The sequence below is a fragment of the Hermetia illucens genome, chromosome 1 (genome assembly GCF_905115235.1).
Source record: "Hermetia illucens chromosome 1, iHerIll2.2.curated.20191125, whole genome shotgun sequence".
NCBI lineage: Eukaryota > Metazoa > Arthropoda > Insecta > Diptera > Stratiomyidae > Hermetia > Hermetia illucens.
The window spans coordinates 137,582,953-137,606,801 of record NC_051849.1 but is presented as its reverse complement, the minus strand read 5'-3'; the positions used below and the strand labels follow the sequence as shown (position 1 = coordinate 137,606,801).

At 38.0% G+C, this 23,849-nt stretch overlaps 1 protein-coding gene across 9 annotated transcripts in view; it reads left to right on the top strand.

Moving 5' to 3' along the window:
• LOC119647086 (SUN domain-containing ossification factor) overlaps positions 1-23,849 on the top strand; it is a 159,447-nt gene that overhangs the window by 50,284 nt on the left and 85,314 nt on the right. For 3 of the 9 annotated variants that reach the window (XM_038047854.1, XM_038047852.1, XM_038047853.1), the window contains exon 1: positions 16,410-16,915. The exons of 2 other annotated variants lie outside the window; for them this stretch is intronic. The gene's annotated coding sequence lies outside the window, so the exon portion shown is untranslated. Of the gene's footprint in view, positions 1-16,409; positions 16,916-23,849 lie in introns of those variants that run through there. 4 more of the 9 variants (XM_038047857.1, XM_038047855.1, XM_038047856.1 and 1 more) reach the window with 3 other exon arrangements.

The window sequence follows — 23,849 nt, the reverse complement described above, 5'->3', positions numbered from 1 at the left end:
TTAAATAAAATTTACGCAATGTAAAAATAATGTTTAAAATTCTTTATTTTTTCATGATTACTTAATTTTTTCCCTCAATACTCACGGTGTACGAATACGGATGCTAGCCTCTGTATGTGTACAGTATTCGGAAATAGGCAGTTTGTTTATTTAGGATGAGCGCAATATCTATGGCTGTACTATGTACGTATATCTCGTAGTTTGGAAAAATATAAAGGATTATGTTGGATTTGTAGCTATATACGGATAGAGAAATGTACGTTGAAATTTCTTACATAAGATGAACACAAAACCTTTATACCCGAAGCGCGAGCTTCCGGTATTCCGACTTGTTTATTTTTAAGACCTTCGTGAGCGTTTTCAGCTATCCCAAAATTATTTGTGCCATTCAAAATTTAACACAAAACTTAACTGCATAACGTTGTATCAGATTCTGGTGTTCTAGACAGCAAACCACCATGATACAGTGAGCGCAATCACATTTTTCCTCTTTTTCTTAGATATAGAATGCGAAGATTGTGTGAAACAATTGAATATAAATTCCTTGGTTTCCTGAGAATTCGTTATGACAGCGGCAGTTAGTTCAACTGAAAAATGTTGTATGGATATTTTGTTTCTTGCCGAAAGTTATCATTTGCGAGTGCGCAATTTCTATAAACGCAGGTAGCTAAACTTTCTATAAAATTACTTTTGAACAGTTTTTTTTGTAATTAAAAGGTGTGACGTGAAATTTTGTAGTGTTCTACGTAAGACAGTGCCCAACTTTAGCTTTTTTAGCTTAGATTATAGCGATGCCTCGTGGAAAAGTGTTAACCGAAGAAAAAAAGCCCAACTTGCCAGAATGAAAGATTCGGGCTGCGCAATGAGAGCGATGTTGAGGGAAATTAGTAGATCCGACGGAGTTTTGCGGAATTTCTTTAGATTAAAGGGAAAACACCGTACAAAAAAGTATCCGCGTGGAAATAGAAAAATCGGGAAAAGAGAAATCTCCCTTATTAAGGAGGAAGCTACTAGAAATAAACTTTGGTTCGTTACACATCATACCGAAATTACTACTTCTCATTAAAAAGCAACGTATGCAACAGATTTTCCATCCTGGTAACAGCATTAAATATGAAAAACCTGCTGAAGCGCCTCATTTAACAGCGACAAATAATAAGGAGAAGGAAGGGAAAGGAAGGGAGTAATTTTTTCGGATGAGAAGAAATTCAAGCTTTACGGCTCAGCTGGATTTAGGGCATTTTGGCACGATCTAAAAAAAAAGAAGCTCTTCGAATGAGTCGCAACTGTGGAAGCGGCAGTGTTATGATTTGGGGGGCATTTTCTTTTCCCGGTAACTTTTGGCAGGGAGTCGTACCAACCAAAATGAACTCAGTAATTTATACTGAGCTACTGGAAGCCATGTTGATGCCGCATTTACATGGGAGTAATAACATTGACTGGAATTTCCAACATGACAACGCCGCGGTACACGCTTCTGCATACACGAAATCATTTTTAAATGACAAACAAATAAAAATTTCGGACTGGTCCCATCGGAGTCCTGATCTTAACCCCATAGAAAATTATGGGGGATACTTGCAAGGAAAGTCAATGCGAATGAACGCCAATTTAATTCCGTACTTGAGTTAAAGACAAACATTTTAGAATGCTGGGACCAAATCGAAGAAAATACTTAAAAAATTTAATAGTCTCAACGCTAAATCGAATTTTCGAAGTTATAAGGTCCAATGAGGGCAAAACAAAATATTAGTAACCAGTCATTATGCGTTTATTTACTTCAATGAGCTTATAAGCGCAAGTGCGTATATAGAAATTGCGCAATAAAAAATGTAATTTTTGTCAATTAAAAAAAAATGAAGATTTATTTTGTTAATTTTTTTTGTTATTCTAGACTTAAATAAAGATACATTTACTATCATGTAAACTTGATATTTGTCAAGGCTTCTATATAGTCACAACGAGCAATATATGGGGTGCGTATATAGAAATTGCGCGCACTGTAGTACTCTAAAAATAAGGTGGTAACCGTGCTCATCTTGAAAGAATTTACTAGTATACTAGTTAAGAAGAAAACAGTGGGGCCAGATCCCTCGTTGTCCTGTTAGTCTCATCACTTTTCGATCATCCTAAAATACATATATCAAAGTTATCGATGCGAAAACTCGGAAATACAGTTCCATTTACCTTAAGGCCCTCGATTTTATTAGTATAAGTATTGCTCGGTGTTGGCTTCTTTTTAATAAAGAGGGTTAAAGTCTATCAGCAGTTAAAAATTGGAGAATATACTCCAATTTTTAACTGCGTATCTTAATCAAAACTTTTCTGATTTTCTTTTTTCCCTAATGGCGATTATTTTGACAATCTTTCTGGAGGAGGCAAAATATCCATTTATTAAAAACCTGGAACTTAATTACGAAGTTAGGTTTTGATCTGTTGGAATTGTGTTTTCGCTGTGAGTTTTGACATTTTCACCTGTTGATTCCATAATTGAAGTTGTTGCCGGTATTTTTGGGGAAGAGGTGGGTTGAGTGGCCGCCTCAAGGATTTCGCAGAAATCTTATTGTAAGTATTACTCGCTTTTGTAGCTGAGAAAGTTTAGTTCAATCGCAAAGTGTTCGAGCATGCCTGGTAGCGTACTGTATGATTTAACTTGGAAGCTTTGTCTGGTTTCATCAAATATCGGGAAGTAGTAAATGGTGGATTGCCCCAATTCAGTAAGACTATCTATCGCGGCCGGTTGGGGTGTAAAGGTGGTGAATCCTCGGATTTCTCCTCGTTAGTTAAATATCATATCGGCGCATAGTCGCCACCGAAAATAATTTTCTTGGATCTTAACTGAAGCTTTCCTAATACTTTCGAGTCATGGCCCAATTGCTCATTTAGGGCTATATTTTATGTAGTCGAAAACTATCAAAATCTGTCTATTATGAATGACTTTAACCATTCCCGCACCAGCGGAATCAGTGAGCAAGTTTTCGTGTGTACGATCAAACAGTTGTTGGTAATATGCAGAAACTTGTCTCAATGAAATCAATTCACTCTATTGCCACTTCGCTTGTTCACAAAAACAATAAAAAACAAAAAAAAAAACGATTTACAAAAAATAATTTCAATTTCGACGTTCTATGGTAAGATGCGCAGAAATATCCTTAGGGTCAGTCAAGGATATCCTTAGGGTAAATCAGGGATGAGTAGTTAGTATTGGTGGGGTGCCTGTTGAGCCGTTCCCTCCTTTCTGATAAGTAAGAATATTGGCTGGGAACATGGTGTGGCCTTCAATAGAATACCAGACTTAGTGGACCCCCAGACATGCAGTGAGTGATATCCTCCTACGTTGGGATTTAGGGAGGGGAGTCTCCATACATGTAAAAGGGGGGTGTAAAAATTTTTTTCACCAAATATAATCATGTGGGGTATCAAATGAAAGGTCTTGATTAGTACTTTTCGAAGCCAGTCTTAATTGTGAGATTTGTTAGAAAGGTGGAGAGTGGGAGGGGTCGAAAGTGATGATTTTTTTAACGGACCCATTCTCAGAAACTACCCACCCGAAAAATCTGAAAAAAAATCATGAAGCTGCCTCTATACGGTGTCCAGGCTTCAAAATACTTTCCATATCGATATCTGTTCAAATTAAGTTAATAATAGTATTTTTGGGAAAATTGAGTAAAATCCCCCTTAAGTATATCGCAGAGTTATAAAATTTGGTAGTAGTATAAAATATAATATGAAGAATATTATCTCTAAGTTCGAAATCATACTATTAGTAACAAAGTTACAGTACCTCAAAGTTGTCCTTACCCTGTAAATTTACACCCCGAAGTAATCAATCTGACATGCCAAATGCATATTCTTAACGGGCTACGTACAAATGGGATAGTTCTATACTCAAATATACTCACAGAAGAAGCAAACAAAATCTTTCATACCTGAAGGGTCCAGCTTCCGGTTTCCCGACTTGTTTGAAATCGTTTGAAGGCTTTTCTCTTAAAAGTTGCCAGAAGTGAAGGTACATGTAACTTGTATCCAATGATTATCGGAATTTAGGCTTTGGTAGTTATTGGTAGGGTGGACTAAGGAAGGGCAGGTTTGTTCCTTTGTTCCTTTCCTTCCTTGTTTAATTCTCTGCTAATGCCATGTTGACACTTTTGGAGTTTATACATCCTGCTTGGGTGCAGTCTTCATTTTTTTATACAAGAACTCAAATCAATGCAGAAGAGAAATTGTTTGCTATTCTACCGACCAAAATAATATACAGCACCTTACTGTTGGTATTGAGCAAGGAATCAACATAAGCAAAGCCGATGTTCCATTCCATATTAAATTATTTAATAGACGATTTTTATTTCCTGTTTTCTTACTAAATTGCATTTGAAAAACAAATATACTTGTAAGGTATCATTATTTAATTTCTAGTCATTATTATACTATACTTGAAAGCTACTCAGAAAACGAAAGGAAGGGATTTAGGTAAGTGTGGCTGATGGATGGTAATGGAAAAGATATAGATAATTTTTACTTACATTGAAGTTTAAGTGTTAAAGGTGTTTCAATTTAAGCATTTTGGTCTTTTAAGTGCTATTCATGACTTTATTGGTGAAACCTACCTTTGGACAAACTTATTCGAATCAAACTGTATCTGCATCTCATACAATAACCAGTATCTATTGACTGCAACTAACTAGACTAGACAATGATGTGAACTAGTACTTACCACGCTGTGCATCTTGAACACCGTCCAAATGGTCTAAAAGATTTTCCGTTCGATTGTCCGTCCGCCGGTCGGTCTGTCTGTCTGGACTATGACCGGACGGTGAAATGGCTCAAGTGTGAGACATTGATCAGATTTTTCAGATGGAATTACAGCCATCCAACGGAGAATTTACAATTTCACTAATTACTTACTCTGAATGGCCGTGGCTGCTTGGTAGCAAGGTGCATATGGCGCACAATGCAGACATGAAAGCATGCATTGTTGCTGAAGGGTGTGTTTCACATTATTGGCGTGTGAGCGGCATGGCAAAGGAAATAAATGTATGCTCATATGTTAGAAATCTTTCTCCAAGACACTATGAATTTATTCTGTAATGTTATTTCATTTCTCTATTATCATTAGCAAAGTTGATAGTTCCATATATGGGAATATCTACCGTCGCCGCGGTCTCTAATTGTATGATGAATATCTTTTTCAATTTCTCCTCTCTCGGGGCGATATCTGTCTCTATTTTTCTTATCAATAAAAATGACCGTTTCGGTTTAAGGCTATCAAAATAATACTTGTACTTATTGAAAAATATGTGCGCGCAGGAAATTTCTCTTAATAAATCAATTTTTCCTAGTGCATATGGTCAGGTGTCACGTTAATGTACAATATAACGATAATCATTTCCGTTGTGGAATTTGCAGCAGCAGAAGTGGTAGTTACCACTCGTAGCGGATAGAGTTTCTACACAAAACTAATACGAATTGATAGAAAAAGCGCAAAGATTTTAAATTGCATTAATAGCCTACTTAGGAAGACTTAATACAACGCAAGATTGTTTTGTGGAAGACCGCTTTGATGTTGGTTTTTAGATTGATTGCATTTGAAATTAAGAAAGTAGATTTACTTCTCGACTTGCCTAGGAACTATTTGTTAATGCAATTTTGACAGAGGATACATGCATTGTACTCTACTCCTGGAGGCTTTCACTTTGGTCAAATCAGTAGTACATATTCATAATTTATTTGATTTTGGCTTTCCTGTTTTATGAATGCGTGGTCCGTCTGAGGTTGTCCGGGTTTCTTGTCGTAATATGTACATTGCTGTCAAGAATATTGGAAAACGAGGAATCGCCAACTATAATTTATTGCAGCCGTCTTCCTAAAAATGAAAAATAATTGAATTATAATTGAGTTTCAACTCAAATATTTTCCGGTTTTATTTGCGATATCCTATTAGCAGTTTCTGTGACAGCACATAGGTTGGGGAAATATTAGTTCTTCCTATCAATTTATGTTTATATATAATCTTTCTTTTTTTTTCTTTTCAGGTAAGTTTATATGATGTCCTGTTACCGCAAAGATAGTAAGTTTTCTGGACAAACAATATTGAGTATATCGAACAAAATTCGCTAAGAGATATTATTTACAAGTATAACTATTACCTCATTATTCTGAGTTATCACATTCTTGACTGATATCAATGTGCCAGCTAAATAGGTCCATAACCATAATCAAGGGTTTTTGTTTCAATCCCATTTTCAACATGTGCCCCGATAGCTGAGTGTTTAGAGCACAAGGCTGTCGTACGGGAGGTCGTGGCTCAAATCTCAGTGGTGGCAGTGAAATTTGTATCGTGATTTGACAACGGATACCAGTCGACTCAACTGTGAATGAGTATTGACTATCTCGGGCGAACGCAATGCTGACCGCATTGCCTCTTATAGGGAGCTGTAATCCTGTAGTGTGCCGTTACGGTCTTGAATGAAGTGCTCTAACACATTTCAAGACCCTGATCCAAATGGATTGTTGCCCCAATGATTATGTGTGTTTATAGGGATATCTTCACAATTGTTAATATTCTTCGAAGTAATTTCCCTCGGTCTTCCACACGTTTATTCCAAAAGCGCATAGTAAGCATCCTCGAGTACGTCAAAGGTAAAGTTTGGTAGAGACTTCGTCATGGCGATTTGGGCGTTCTCAGTGTATCGAAGAATTTCTCGCAGCACCATCTTAATTCTGGGAAAGAGGAAAAAGTCCACTAGTGTCACTATAGGGCGGCTGGGCAACGTTGTCAAATTATGCTTCGATTTAGCTCGGAGAATTGCCGATATATAGTTTCGAACGTTCGAAAAGTTTAGTCTTGACAATTTGACGGACGGCCGCAAGAACCGCTTCCAAACCAGCATAGATGGTATATTACACAAAAATTATTGATCGTCAAGTCATGAGCAATTGTGCCGGGTTTCGGTCACGCTACTTCTCAGGTGGCGACGCGAGGAAGTGTCTGATGAGATCGCCTCCACCCTGCAATCGAAACCGACCAGCCACAAAAAAATTTCCGACCAGTATTTCATTCAGATGCATATATATTTACGTTAGTACCAGCGGTATTCAATGTACTTATATATGTATATATGTAGGCTTTATAGGCAGGCAGTTAAAGTAGGCAGTAAAGTGGAAATATTCAGATGCGTGTTATCAATTTAGATAGGTATGTGCGTATGTATATATACGAGTATATGGATATCAGTAAGCGGTAATATGAAATGTTGCAGCGGAAGGTCGCGGTTTAAACCTCACTGATGGCAGAGCGAATTGTTGTCATGAATGTCGGATACTAGTCGACTCAGCTGTGAATGAGTTCCTGAGTTTCGCAAACTCTTGACAGCTGCCTTTTGTAATTTGGGACCGTTGCAAGTATGTCATCCAAGTAGATAACCACTCTACGAATTTCACTCATTTCGCTTTCCATTTACCTTAAAAAGCGCGATTGGCTCCTTGTGGGAATTTAATGGAGACTCTGCTTGTGGGCTCAAGCATGAGATTGCGTTGTACGATTCGGGTGCCGTACCAATTAGTTGGGGTAGAGGCTTTAGGTAAACCCCGCATCCACCGATATTAATGCTGAGCTTACACTCGGTGTGTCCGGATAGCTGAGTGGTTAGAGCGCAAGGCTGTCATACGGAAGGTCGCGGTTAAAATCTCACTGGTGGCAGTGGAATTTGTATCGTGATTTGACGTCGGATACCAGTCGGCTCAGCTGTGAATGAGCACCTGAGTCAAATCAGGGTAATAATCTCGGGCGAGCGCAATGCTGACCACATTGCCTCCTAGTGTACCGTTACGGTCTTGAATGAAGTGCTCTAACACACTTCAAGGCCCTGATCCAGCATGGATTATTATTATTAAAAAGCGCCTAGGGACCGACGCCACGCCATATTGGAATTTCGTAAACTGAAAGAAGGCTTTGAGAGTTGTCACCATAGGGCATTTCTATTCTAGTCCTCTAATCCTCTCCTGAAGGAACATATTTTTTCAGCTTTGGGGATTTGTCGTCATATTAGCGAATATAATATTTGCCTATGATATCATATCATTCACACAACATGACAACCTTCTCGAATTAGCTCTTTTCGCATTGAATTATCGCAAAAGTCAGAGAAAGGGACACGTTGTTACTGTTCGTTGTAAGATTCTCAATTTTTCCAAGTGACTGCCACGACCATTGCTCAGAAAGAAAAGGGCATTGCGCCGCGGATTAAACGAACGATTCGCGTCGAGCAACGACAGATTGCGCACATTCTTCATTGTTGTCATTCGACGAGTTGTCCGAGACTATCTGTGCTTTGAGCTCGTAGACTCCTCAGAAAATTATATCTATCACTATTCGTTTTACTGTCACTCGAGAATCATGCTCATCGCCAATTGCTCAACAGTTTAATTGATTTTATTTTCTAATAATCAAAAACTGACACACAAAACAAACACGTTCCACAAGAAAAAAGTGTGGTGGGCATCGTCCACAATTCCAATGCAAAACACACAATCTGGAGAACGCGCCTTTCCAATCTTGTGCAGGTAAGACTGAAAACTTCCATGCCCACTTAAAAATTGGGTAAGGAAATAGTCAGTCTCACCATGCTTCCGATTCAGCCACGCACCTAAGTTGCCCATGAGCCGCGCAGTCCATCTGCCTCTAGTTTCATTTTGCCAAGAGAGCTGCCACTCGTCTAGAGTGTGTTGCCGTTCTTCGCGAGCAACCACCTCCCTTGCGCTTGTATATGGCCTGACGCTCCCTAGCAAGAAGGGCAACGGGGATAACTCCCGCCATCACCATCACGGCCGGTTCAGAGACCGACCTTATCGCATTAACATTATGTTACTTTCACGCGAAAGTTCCAAACTTTCCTTAACTCTTGCCTGTGTCATTTCATTGTGGTACTCTTGCCTGAAACCACGTCCACCTAAAAGTGGGGCACACTAGAGCTACGTATTTTTGGTACCAAAGTTAGTAACTTTTGAAGTAACTTTACCTCATTTTCAGTATTTAAATAGGTAGACTTCTGTGTTTGTCAACGAAAACCGCAACGGAATTAATATTTGGTCATATCATCACCATCATGTCTGCGTTCCTTCATAAAAACATAAAAAAATTTCCGTAAAATCGCAAAAACAAAGTAGCGGTTTCGGTGAGTGCGGTTCGCCACATCATAAAAGATGTAAATAACCTACTAAGTTAGATATAAAGTGGAATGACCCACTACGGAAACTGGTAGTTCTGAAGGAATGCAGCGTGTTGCGAAAGACGCCACAAAATTGGAAGAAGATCAAGTAACATCCACTGGCGGTGAGGTTCACTTGTCGAGTGTACTTAAAGTGTTCTGAGTGGCGAAATTACATATCTTCATTTATTGGCGGGGATGAGTTAAATTGGAGCTCCGAACCGACCAAAGTAAATAGATTAGCATTTATTGACTAGAACATGAAAAGGAAGTAAACTCTGATATGCTGGTTTCAATTGGTTACAAAACGCCACCTTACATACACATAGAACCACCCTTTGTCCTCCAACAGGACAACAATTATAAGTACACTTCCCTCTCGGCATAAGAATGATTATTGTATAATGTCCCACGGCGGCCCACTCTGCAATCAGTAAACCTTAAGCTGGTTGAATCTCTCCTCAAAAAAATGATTTTCGAAAGGCATTCTAGGAAGCTGGGAACGAAATGTCCCCGATGTGAGTTATTAATTTTCCGATTTGATGCATCATTGTCTTGCTCCTGCAGTCGTAATGACATACAAAACATAAAAATTGAAATGGAAGTTCGAATTTGGTTTGATCTCATTCGAATCGGTTCATTTTTCTTCTTGTGCCAATACTTTCGTTGCACTCGGTTATGTTTATTTTTCTGCCTTTCTTGGGTTATCTGTATTGCGTGGGAATAAATGTTTTTGCCTTTTCATTGTATTGTTTAGATGTGCGCTATTCAACTTCCTTTCCCCTAGAAGAAATGTTTGCAATGTACCAACAATATTGATAGCAGAGGTGGAAATCTTTCCGTTTTTTTTAACCTAAATAAGTACGCTCATATAAAAGTACCATTTGCGCCAAATTGAGATTTCTACTCTACCCGGTTTTTGGCAGCGTGTACAGGGTGTGTATTTGAACTACTCTATACAGTGAGGGCTCATTCTGGAGAAACTAATAACAGTCGGTATTGATAAAGCGATATATTTTGGCGTAAAATGTCACCTGTTGTATTGAGGTAAAATCTCAGAGGAATTTGAAGCCCAAAGCGATGTTTGCTGGCGATGCATTTTGTCCACTGACACTTTTTCCTCTTGCTATCGATGACATCCGGGAATTTCCTCGCTCTGACTGGTCGTTACAGGATTCTATTTGCATTAAAGAGTAGAATATCGAAGAAACAATAATAAACGAGAAGAACTTCGCTGACGTACTTGCCAGATGTCCTTGCCATATCTCGGGGCGTCCTAGAGCTACGTAATGCAGAGCAGTGGAAAAAGTGTGCAAGTTTCTTACGACTAAACATTTTTGTTGTAGGTGGCAGTCCTTTACTACGGACACGGCAGTCCTTTACTCGTCTGTCCGTCTGCCTATCAACTACTTGTTTAAAACCGTACTTCAGTGAAAAGCGGGGACATTTTTTCAAAAACTAACTACGTGATAGACTTTTAGATTTATCAGGGGTGTTTTTGGTTGTTAAACTTTATGAAAACTCTAATCTGAGGGTGATTCAATGCATTTGCCCACAACAACCAATTCACTTTGTGATCAAAAGTTCGACTTCAATATGGGTTGATGACGGTTTTTTTTTCTAAAATTTGAAAATAAAATTATTCTCAACTAGGTACAACTGAAACTTAAGGGGATTTTTGACAATTGATTTTCGTAGCAAATACCTCTAAAAATATGTTTTGATCGAATTCGTCTAATTGGGTTTTAAACATGAGTGGCCAGTGTATATATAGTTCGCATTAAGACCGAATCGAATTTCTCTTACTTCTTATATCGTACGAAACCTGCAAGTTGGCAACAGGTTCACAACATGAGTGTGGTTAAATTTAATGGTGGTTTTGGGAGACGGGTTGGCGCCAGTTTATGAATTTGATTACCGTTGACGATGGTCTGATGGTCGATGCCATATCAACTAACTTGGAAGTAAGATTTTTGGATGTCAATTAAATTAGCTAGTCACAGATTGCAGTGGGGCAGCCTTCACACGAATTATTTTACCCAATGTTTATTTAGATTTCATTTCACACTTAAATTTTTGCTATCATATGTTACCGTGGTAAACTCTCTTTCGATGCATTAAACTAAAGTGGAAGTAACAACGATTTTAATTAGAGACTGTTTTACAGAAGCAAATTCAGCAATCATCTTATTTCAGATACTTTATCTCTTTAGCTTTGTTGACAAATATTAAGATGAAACAATTATAAATCAATTCTTCAGTCTTCTCCGAGACAATCTCCACGTTAGCGACTCATTTTATGTCCACGTGTGAGCATTAAAAGTCAACTATGAATCGTTGGGGTACTCACTTGCAATTAAATAAGCTCCCAGCTTACAGCTTGCTAGCATACACACGACCTTACGTTGCACGTATGGATAGTATGTCTATGATTTTGCTTTTGCAAAACGCAGAATAAGTTCATTGTTCGGTTTGAATTTCTAATCTCTTCCAACATTTGCATTGTACCATTTACGTTGTGGAAATTGAATAGCAAAGCTACTCACTCATATGCATTAGCAGTTAGGGCAATTTATATCACGACATGGTTATAACACTTTTTTTAGCTTTTTTGTTTAATAAGGACTGTGCTGATGAGGTAGTAAATAATTGTACTGTACTGTAGGGAAATAATTCCCGATGCCCGCTCTGCCCACGAAAGTTCACATGTGTATTGAGTGGGATGAGCTCTAATCGGATCAAAATACAAAAAGACGCTGATCACTTCAATTACCGCTAGGGTGGGCGACACACCACAATTTATTAGCTGCTTGAAATACAAAGTCAAGCCTGGTTGTGATTGTTTATATCGACCCAATATTCCACAAGGAAGGCAACTGATGAACTGGGTGCATTGTGTAATATTATTATACTATAAAAGGCTACTTTATATGTAGTGTTCTAGTGGAATCTAAAATATTAGGTCATGTGGTCTCACCCTTACACATTAACATGTAGAAAGCCATTGGAGTTTGAGGATAGATCCTGGTTTCCAATTCGTATTATTTTGATTGCTACTTCATTTTAATGTTAACAGCATCTCGATTTCCGATTCATTATTCCGTTGAGCTGGGGTTTGAGAATACATTCAAAATATCACCTTCTTGTCGTAAAAGCCGATTAAACGAGAAGTAGATTTCCTGAAAATTTCCAAACTTCTTGTTACTGAGACCTTAATATCAACTCAATCTGAATTGACCTTACGACTCCGAACCTTGGCTATCGAGAACGGCTTCTAGTTGGTGTCTGGAATGTGTGTACGCTCCTCAACAAAATCCCTCAGAATGCTCGCTTTCTCCAAGTTGTGCAAGAATTCTGGGGATATCGACTGCACATTCTGACCCTTGGCGAGGCAAGATGGAGGATACCTCCCCTCGTTCTTGGGGTACTGTGGTCTTAGCGCTTGATTTTGATGACTGTAACAATAATGATTAAAGGTTCGTGGATTTTCGTAATATTGATCGTCATCAATAGCGAACTGTTCGAGCATAGCGACCACTACAAGACCAACTGAGTTTGAACTCATCGATAACAAATATCTAATCAAATGGGTCCATCGCGATCTTTGGTAGATTTAGGAGTTGTCGTCTCAATGGGCATCAAAAAGAGATCTAACATCGGCTTCGAAAGGGACCATTATCTAGTAGTCACTTATCTTCTTTAACTATAGTTGTGTTGTGTTTTTTTTTAAGAATTGCAGATATGTGTCCTTTTCGTCTGCTGGAAGAAGGACACATGTATCCGAAACACGTGTCTACAAATCTAAAAAAAAACACAATAAATCTATAGTTAAACTGGAAACTTTTCCTTTCAATAGCTTCACTTAAAAGGACTATAGAAAACAAAGAACTACTTTTATAAAACTTACACTTACCTTCGTTTGTGATTCGCTATTTTATATGTTCGCTGCAAAACAAAGCATCTACCTCCCAAATTCAGCACAAGTTGTCTTCACAAACGACACAAATTTCAAACAGGCCACCTGACTATATTAATGAGGATCACAATCAAAATTGCCTTCATTTTTGGCGCGGGTGAAATTGTCGGCCACGTCCCAAAGGGATGTCATTAGACTTGCTTGATTGTAAAATCTCGAATTGGTGGACCTCGGCGCAAAACCGGAATGTCTGGAGTTCGTTATTAAGGCAGGCCTAGACCGGATACCGGTTGTTGCGCCGTTGATGATGATGATTGTAAAAATGGTGGATTGATGAACTTAAGAAGCTGGGATGAGGGCGCCGTGCTGGAGCTCCGTTACTGTAGTGTACGCTGTGACAACAGGGGTTTCACTATTACATTGATGAAGTTCCCATCTCGATACAGGATACAGTAAACCGAGAGTTTGCAGGCGGTGGTAAAGCTTTCTGTAGTGCTGTGAAGGTTTATCATTTGAATAGCTCAAAAGGTGGAAGATACACTTCAACACGATGCTGAATCGTATAACATCCGGTGAAGTTCCACCTTTTGAATATGATATGTAGTGTTGTTTTTTGGGTACCAAAGCTACTAAATTTAGTACCTTTTGAAGTTACTTCATCTAATCTTTTAGTACATTTTTATTTAAATAGGTAGATTTCAGTATTTTTCATCAAAAACCGAAACAGAATTAATATTTGGCTATATCATCATCATGCCTGCCGTCCCTTCGTGAAATGGGTTAAAATTTCAGTAAAATCGCAAAAACAAACTAGTGGTTTCGGTGAATACAGTTCCCCGCATCATGGCAGTTCTGAAGGAATGCAGCGTGAATTGCATTGTTTCGGAACGGCCCGTTGAAATACGTCACAAAATTGGAAGATGTGGCAACATCCACTGGCGGTGAGATCACTTTTAGAGTGTATTTGAAGTGTTGTCGGTGGCGAAGTTTCATATCTTCATTTGTTGGCGGGAATGAGTTAAATTGGGGCTCCGATCCAGCCAAAGTGAATAGATTAGTATTTATTGATTAGAACATGAAAATGAAGTATACTCTAACATACTGTGTTTTAATCTGTTACAAAACGCCACCTTACAGATAGAACCACCCTTTGTCTTCCAACAGGACAACAATCACAAGTACACTTCCCTCTCGGCACAAGGATGATTATTGTATAATGTCCCACGCCGACTTTATATGCCTCCAATCAGTAAACATTAAGCTAGTTGAATATCTCCTCAAACAAATGATTTTCGAAAGGCATTCTAGGAAGCTCTATTAACACAAATATACGGCGCAAAATGTCACCTGTCACCTGTCCGGATAGCTGAGTGGTTAGAGCATAAGGCTGTCGTACGGAAGGTCGCGGTTCAAATCTCGCTGGCGGCAGTGGGATTTGTATCGTGATTTGACGTCGGATACCAGTCGACTCAGCTGTGAATGAGTACCTGAGTCAAATCGGGGTAATAATCTCGGGCGAGCGTAATGCTGACCACATTGCCTCCTACAGTGCTCTGTAGTGTACCGTTACGGTCTTGAATGAAGTGCTCTAACACACTTCAAGGCCCTGATCCAATATGGATTGTTGTGCCAACGATTATTATTATTATTAAAATGTCACCTGTTGCATTGAGGTAAAATCTCAGAGGAATTTGAAGCCCAAAGCGATATTCGCTGGCAATGCATTTTCTCATCGACATTCTTCTTGCTATTGATGACATCCGTGAAGGTCCTCGTTCTGACTGGTCATTACATTCTTCTATTTGCATTAAAAGTTCCTATACCCAGGAAGCTGTGTTTATGCTTATGGCGAATCTAAACTTACTGCCGATCGATGCTCGACGATCCCAACATCAGGCTGAGGCTTTGAAAAAGCCAATGTTCTCTCTGTGCTGGAAAACAATTACCATTTTTACTGGAATGCAGTTTTTCTATTACTGCACAGAATCGAAAAACACGTCTACCTCGAACGATCGGTCCAACATATGAAATTCGCCCCACTGAAAACTTTCCGATTTCCTTCAGTTCTTAGAATCTCTTCAGTTCATTTTGAATCTTTATCTCGTTCTCCACGACCTGGCGTACCTGCTCCTTTGTGACTTTTCAATTTAATTTTTTAAAGTTCTTTGTAGGCGTTACGAAAAACTTTATTTTGGATTACCTTAAGTTTTGTTCCTATTTGATTGGTCGGAACGTCATGAAAAGGAGATGGTGATCTTAGCCTTTATTGGTCCTCTTATATGTTTTGACATTCATAAAGACTGAGAGGTGGCTAAGTTTGATATAACATACACTTGGTCTATTTGTTGTGTGTGGGTCTCTTTATATCCTAACTATATACTTCAAGCGACCATTTCGTGTGACACTGTAATGCAAAAGAGTTTAGGAGCAAATACTAATTTCCTTCAGTTTGTTTCAGGTTTGAAGTTTTCAGAATTGTATTATCAAATTTATAATTTTTGAAATTGGGAGCTGGATTGAACACAGATTTCATTCATTCATTCATTATTCCGTGTATTCCTGTGGTATTCATCCCACTCTTAAGTCACCGGCACAGGAGCGAAAGTCCGGTTTTGACACATGCTGGGTTAAAGGGGATCATTAAATCGAATTGCTCATATATATCATATATATTAGAAAATAAATAATAACAAATTGGTACCTCTTGTAAATTCGACGACTATAATAATTTGAAATTTGGTGCAAATGCTGTTATTATTAAAAAAATTACAGCAAGACAAAACAACATTTCGAATGATGAATTACTTTTCCGTTTCAGTATTCTTTTGCTCTGGCCGAAATATAGGAACTAAGAGGAAGTTGTGTACAAAAAGACGATTTCAGAAATTTTCAGAAACTGTAAAACACATCTCAGTATCAGAAAAGGGAACCTTTCGAGTATCTTCATCTGGATGCAATCAGTTTAAAAAATAATATTGCATCTTAAAGTTGTGTTGCACGAGAAGAAGAAGAAGAATCTAATATACAATTGGAAAAATAACTATAATATGATACTACGTTAGATTTGTGGTTTCCATGCGCCCTATCTACTCATAATTGCGTTGTCATTCTTTTATGATGCAGTTCTAAATATTCACATATGGTCGTTCTATTTATAAAACTTTATTTGCTGAAATAGAAATGGTAAATTTTTTCCGAACTGAACTCTCCCACTGCTACGTGCATTTTATGAATAGGAGTAGACCATTCATAGTGCAAATCCATTTAATATAGTGCAGATCATCCATATCAATGCAGCGTTGACTGCAACATCTAGAGGAAAACCCTCTCACTATCCGAGCGGTACCGCCAACACACATTGCTTACATGGAAGGGGGGTTGTCGCGTAAAGTTGGAAGCGCCTTACGTTCGACGTCAATTCACTTGGAGCATTTTCTGAGTACAAGTCGCGTACGTTTGCGGCAACATATTCTAAATAAGCAAGCAAACATCATTTGCTATAGTCGCTAGCAAGATTTGGTTCGTGGCGCGTTCACTTTTTTCCTCTGCAGTTCGGCGACTTGCCTGTGAAGTTCTACAGATCGCTTGAAGATTTAGATAATCGAACGGGCCTACCATCCCAAAAGGTCAGATCTTCCATCGGATGAAAGCAGACTTGGTAGATAGTGCGATAGTGCTTTTTGTACACCCCAGTGGTTCCTATGCTATGGCGGCGGGAATTCAGTTGCGCTAACTTCCTCGTTCTGTGCGTCAATAGAATTTTTGTTCGAGTTCAAATGAAAAAGTTGCCGTTGTGAGTTGTATAACCTCGAACCGCTCAGATAGATTGTAAACATAAGCAACATATGTTGTGACGCCCCATAATGAATTAATCTGCATGTGTGATCTTAGCGATGGTCTTATAAGAGCGACCACAATCGTTTTATGCAATCGTGCCAGTTTTTAGCAAATATTGTTACCGCGCGCAAGAGCCAGTGCTATTTATCAGTTTGGTGATGTGTTGCTAATTTCCGGAATTAATTTTAGAATTAAAAATCATTGCTCCAGTGAATTTCAGATTTTTATATGCGAGCCGATTTCATTTTGCAGAGAATTCAGATTATTTTGAACAATTTGTCAAAATTATCGGATAGTGTGACGAAACGAATACGCATACATTATGGAATATCTACTATAGGTGTATTTTTAGGACAACCATTAGTTAGTGCCTGTTTGGAACTTCCAGGGAAATGAGAAAACAACGATAGTTGTAACGCAAAATATGGAGATATTAAATGAGTTTCACTAGTGGATGGTGATCAGAAAGTTGAGGGCACAGCTATACTTGATAAATATTTTTCTGCGATTTTTGTTTACTCGCTAGTTAGTCAACAGCTCGCAAATATTTGTATATTAACTGTGTGTACTTAATTCTAAACTCCCCCATTCAGAATTTTCCATAAAAGTAAACTAATTTCAATTAGTAGAAATCTGATTGTTTAAGTTGAATTAATTGGAGAAATATAGGACTCTTTCAAAAGAGCTGAATCGCATTTCAGAATTTTGAATTCAATGAATCGGAAGAATTTTTGTCCCCATGAATCGGAAGAAATATTCACTTAAGATTTACTTAGGTCGAATGGGATGTATTGATTTTCGGGATGATTTGATTGTCTCGTTTTTCAGTTGGAGCACGTTTGAGATTCATCAACAGTTGTCCGCGGATTCATTGGTTCTTAACACCTTCCCACTTCAAGACTCCATCAGGTTTTCTCGTTGGTGCATCTGGTTCTTCTGGACACACCTGCATTTATTTTCATTATATTCTGCGCAAATTATTGGTTTTAGTTAGCTTTGAGCAGGAATTTACACACACATATACATCAACTTTTATATATTAATTAGGTACCGTCCAGTGATATTGTCAGAGGGGAGGACGAAGGCAGAGGGCTAGTCCTCATAGTCGCTATTTTCTGTAATCATTTCGAGTAGCTTGGATGATATCATTGACTCCGAAAATTCACTATAATCAAAATTTCACGGGAAATTATCACCATAAACTTCCGGCGTTAATATATTGCATTGCATTGCATATATATTGTACGAGGAGGATCAAAAGGTCACTAATTTTCTATAAATTTTGTACGTATTCTCCCTTTAAGGCGAAGCACTTTTCGCAGCGTTCCTGTTATTTTGTCTTCCACCATTTGCCATTCAAATTACACCTCAGTATGGGCGATGACCTATTTGCTTTGATTATTTCTTTTCCGCGATCCGCTTTCCATATTTATGGGGAGAAAACCCCAAAGCGGCAAATAATGTACGTAATGGACAATTTTTAATCAACTTGCAGTATGAAATAGAAAGATGATCAAACGTGACGGCTTGATGAAGCATTCCTGCGAGTGTTATCTAAGGTTTATCTAGGTTCTAAGGTTCAAACACTGTATCCAAGTTGTCAGTCACCGTGATACCCATCGGAATTATTTTATTATTGCATACTACGTAATAAACTGTAAGATGGTGATTTTCGACATTCGTTCGGCGGTCAACAGAAATGATTTTATGGAGTTTTTCGATGAATTATTCGATAACTGCTTCAACCGGTCTAGTCATTCCTCATCGAAAATAAATACTTTTTTTTGTCATTTTTTCATCCAAAAATGATTGTTTTATGATGTTACTCTTGCTCTTTGGTTCCGAATTGTACGACATACAGTTTCTTAAAACTTGAAAGTGATCACCGATTACAATTCCTCCCAATTCTCGTCAGTATCCTTTAGTATCTCGTCGGACTACAAACAGTCTCAAGAAGCCAAGTTTATATATAAAAACTGTCCATGAACTGGGTTGGATCAGTCAGAATGGTTTGCATTGTTTAATACCTCCACTCCATTTTATATAAATTTAACTTAATTTCACATATAACACTTGATCAAACGCAAGCGCCAAATCTGCCTAAAACAGGCAGAATGGAGCCGAGATTTTTTGTGACCTCGCAACTTCTCAAACTGGCATTGACGGTTTAATTTCGACTCTTGACTAAAAAGGCATCGAATATCGTACACAAACAACAACGGCATTGCATGCACAAAGTGGAGAGCTTTTGAGAACTATAACAATTCCTAAAATTCTGGGACAGCTTGTGAAGAAATTGAAACAGACCGTAATCACTAAGAAAACCGAGGACTATTACTCAAAGGAATATCTGTATTCTGAATATTAACCAAATAAACAGATTTAAAAACAAAAACAATTTCCCTTTTGTGCCAGCCAGAATTGGTATTGCGTAAAACAAAACTTTATTAAAATCGGTTTACTGATTGTCTGTTTGCCTCAGAAATGTTATACCGATTGACACCAAATTTAGTGGGAGGATGGAAACTGTGAACGCTCACGCATACAGTAAGTTACATCGTTCTATGTGGAATTTAAGGGGGAGGGGTCTCCATGCATGCAAAAGGGGAAAATTTTAAAATTGTTTTCACCGAATATGGGATCATGAGGGGTAACAAAGGAAAGGTCTCGATTAGAACTTTTCTTTATTTTACTTTTTGATATTTATAACATAAGATGGGAGAGGGGCGGCTGAAAAGTAGTAGTTTTTTTCACTGACCCATCCCCAGAACCTATCGTTGTCGCTTCAGTGGAAATTCTAAGACTTTGAATGTCATCACGCGAATGTGAATATTCTGTCATAATACGAGTATATGCATATACATCACCTGCTGGGTACTACTGGGATAAATGTCCACTCAAATGTTTTTGTATAAGAAAGCATAAAACCTACCTGAAACCTATCTGACCTACTATCTAATATGTAATCTAGTCCGCAGTTGTGTGAAGATTTTAATAAGTCAAATCAAATAGCCAAGACATTTGCACCGAAACGCATCCACAAACGTGGATTTTTCCAGGATTTGTTGCGGAGCCTTGTTAGAATCTTCCATCCTTTTTACATCATAGACATTTCCTTCTAATTTCATGATCAATTTCCCCTAACGTTTTGTAGAAGTCACCTTCGTCTTCTCCTGCCGTTAATATTACAGCTCACCTGTTGACAAGACCTTGACCCGCTAAGATACTTTCCAACTTTTATGTTTTCAATTCAGTCCTTTTGGATATTTGATGGAAAAATTCGCTTTAATTTGTTTTCTCGACCTACAACAGAAAAATCATAAAAGAAATTTGAACAGCATTTGCTACATTTCTGTAACAACCTGTGAAGTGGAAATGCAGGGCATTGGACAACTGTTATTTTTCTGTCAAATTAACACTTGTCTATGAATCAATCTGAAACAACTATTCCGATTTCTTTCTGAAGTATAACATATACGATGAATCCTTCTAAACGTCTGCAACGTTTGTGAAGGTGAAGATTTGTCGAGAAGCAGCATGTATTCCATATTGCTGTCCCCGGGGCTATATGTTCGCAATAGGTTCAAGTCCTTTCTATTTTATAGCTTTATAGAAGAAGAAAATATTTCACTTTGAACTTCTCTTGCAAGCGAAGCCACGGTCGACCCCCGTAATGCAAGTTGGATTGCGAACGTCTCTGTTTATGATGATCTGATTGATTTCACTAGCTTTGATAATAATCTCCTAATTACTAGCCCTTGATATAGGACCTTTCTAGCATTTGTGCAGTGTTTCTTAGCATCTGACGAGTTTTTGAGCACTAATTTTGTATTGGTGTAAATACCCCTACAGGAAACTTAAAAACTTTTCGATTCAAATGAGGAATGAAGAGTAATCAAGTATGTACATACATATCTCTTATCATATCTTTTATTGTTTGGTGGAAAACAATGTCTGCCTGTCATATGCACCGTTCTCAGAAACGATTATATCCATTCGCACGAAATATGGGTGAAAGGTTGAAGTTTGAAGCCTCCCTTCCCTTGATGACAGTGTTGTAGGTTGAGCTAACGGTTCCTCTCATGCAACGGTGGTTCTCATGCATGCATACATGTAAATGAAAGGATTGTTTTAAATTATTCGTTTTGGAAAATTTTGTAATGCTGTGAACATTGTGAATCTAGCAAACTAAATTCTTTTAAAGTGGAATATTGAAATCAAAATAATTGTAGGAGTTTGGACGCAATTGATAGTTGATAATCTCTATTAACTTAAATGTACCTATGTCTGCAAGAAGCCGGTTCAGAGTTCACTCACAGCATTCCATGCTTGCAAGTCCTCTTGAATTGATAATTAATTTATTGACAAATGGGGTCTTGGTCAGAGTTTAAAGATGGACTTTTCGAGTATGCTTTGGTAATCGTATAAAGTCAAATATTTAGCTTTTAATATGCGTGTAATTCAATGCCCATTAGTTCTATGTGAAGCAGGTGTTGACTTTGACATCAGTTCAAAAGGGAGGAAGTTGGGGGTTAGAAAGTGGTCACTTATTTCAAGGAACCATCCTCAAAGACTACCCATTCGAAAAATCTAAAACAAAATGGTATTTTCCACCCTGGTACTTCCTTAAATAAAGTTAAAGAGAGTATGTTACTATATTTTGCTGCAAACCCCCGTTTAAGTTCTTCCTCGAGTCATAGAATCGCATTAATATAGGCTACAATATAGAGCACCATTTTATAAAGTTGTGTGTTGTGTACTATTATTAATGTGTATGTGTGTACTATTACCAATAATTAATAGGTAAATATAATAGAAAGTCCGCTAAACCTATCATATCTGAACCGCCGCGCTTTCGGTTCACGGCGTGTTTATGCTTGTCTAAGGAGATAAAACAATTTTACAATAGGCATACTAACTACTAATAATAATATTATAATTGTTGGCGCAACAATCCAACTGGATCAGGGCCTTGAAGTGTTTTAGAGCACTTCATTCAAGACCGTAGTGGTACACTACAGGATTATGGTACCCTGTAGGAGGCAATGTTGTCAGCATTGCGCTCGCTCGAGATTTATTACCCTGATTTGACTCAGGTACTCATTTACAGCTGAGGCGACTGGTATCTGACGTCAAATCACGATACAAATTCCACTGTCACCAATGAGATTTGAACCGCCACCTTCCGTACCACAGTGTATCTAATAGGCAGTACCCACACTAAAATGCCCCGTCTTGCGAATGTTTTGCACAAGCTTATCTGTGCACATCAGAGGCGCTAAACAAGGACAAGGCATAATCTTCGACAAATCGTATTGGTAAGAGAAAAATCAGTGAGCTTTTGCTATTCTGGTACTGCTGCCATGCTCACCCATATAACAAAAAGTAGTTTCACGTATTCGCTTATCCATAGGCAAACTCTTGCCGATCTCACCAATACATTGGCAAATCCGGGCGGTATGTCAAACACAGCTGATCGGATTTTCGTTATATCTTGCTCATGCTCAAGGGCAAAATAATTTGAAATCGTGCGTACCCGTTCTAGTGTGGTAGCTGTCTATTACCTACCTGTGCTCCGTACGACAGCATTGTGCTCTAATCACTCAGCCATCTGGACACTCTCTTTAAAAATGTACAAACGTTGATTGTGTTACCATCCGATGTAAACTATTTTATGATGAGGTATTATCTGGAAGTGTTTACAAAATAGCACAGAAATCATATATAATGTAATTTTTCAAGACAGACATTGCCATCATGTTGATGAGTTTATTTTGTCAATATTAACACATCTTGAAGCTAAGCAGAGCTAAAATCTTCGATCGATTTGTGGTAGGTTTTTTGACTGCCTCCATCCCAATTTAACTACTCTATCATTTTTGTTCTTTAGGAAGCCACGTGCTTTACATACAGTCCGGCAAATATGTTCCCAAATTCAAAGCAGCGTCATCAATGTCAGATCGATGTTTAAGACTTGTTACATTCCTCTTTGCAATGATACCAACTTCCTGTCAATGATTCAGCAAAGGTCACAATTACGATTATTCTTCCAAAATAACTTTTTGTTAAAATACGACAAAATCAATGCGCGCCAATCATTGCAAATTTGCTCTAGCCACCAGAAAAGATCCAGATTTTCTAGAATTAGCTGCTATGAATTATAGAACTTAGCATTTTTAATATCATCTAAAAGCTAAACGATAAAGTCCAAACTGGAAGTCGAAAAATTTCATCAAAAGTGAAAAAAGATCTACAAAAAATAGTTCTAACTTGCCAACCAATAACCCTCACATATTGTTTTGAAGTTTTAAGGACCTGGTGGCATCTATCTGAATATTGTGATCCAGCGACCTTGCACGATATAGTAATTCACCCAGCCACATCACTAAACGAAGTTCCTCAAAGTGAATGTATATACATTTGGCATTTGAAACCGCGTATTTAAGCGCTGTAATGAATGTATTGTCACTATAGGAGCGTATGTACCAGTTCTTTTTTCCAGTTCGTTTCCACAGTTTATTCCCACCTAAAACGTTAAGTGCGATGGCTAGCATTGAATAAGAAATATAGGACACGTTCACTAAAGTGGAGGAAAACAATCGGACTCTAGGAACTGGATTTGATCCAAAAACGTGATATTTTTATTGAAAACACAGTAATTTGAAGGATCCAAGTGTCAGAGAATGTTCTAGTGTAGCTAGGAGTTAATATGCCCATGAGTTCTGTAGGCTGAATTTGCTGGTCTAAATATTAGAACTATTCAGTGAATGAGCAAATAATGTCACTTGGCGTTGAGCTTATTATTAAGAATAATTATTCTCCTAAATATGTCTAGTATCTAGTACCAAATGAAAAGTTGGAAGAACGTTCTATTTCTAAAGTCAATTGCA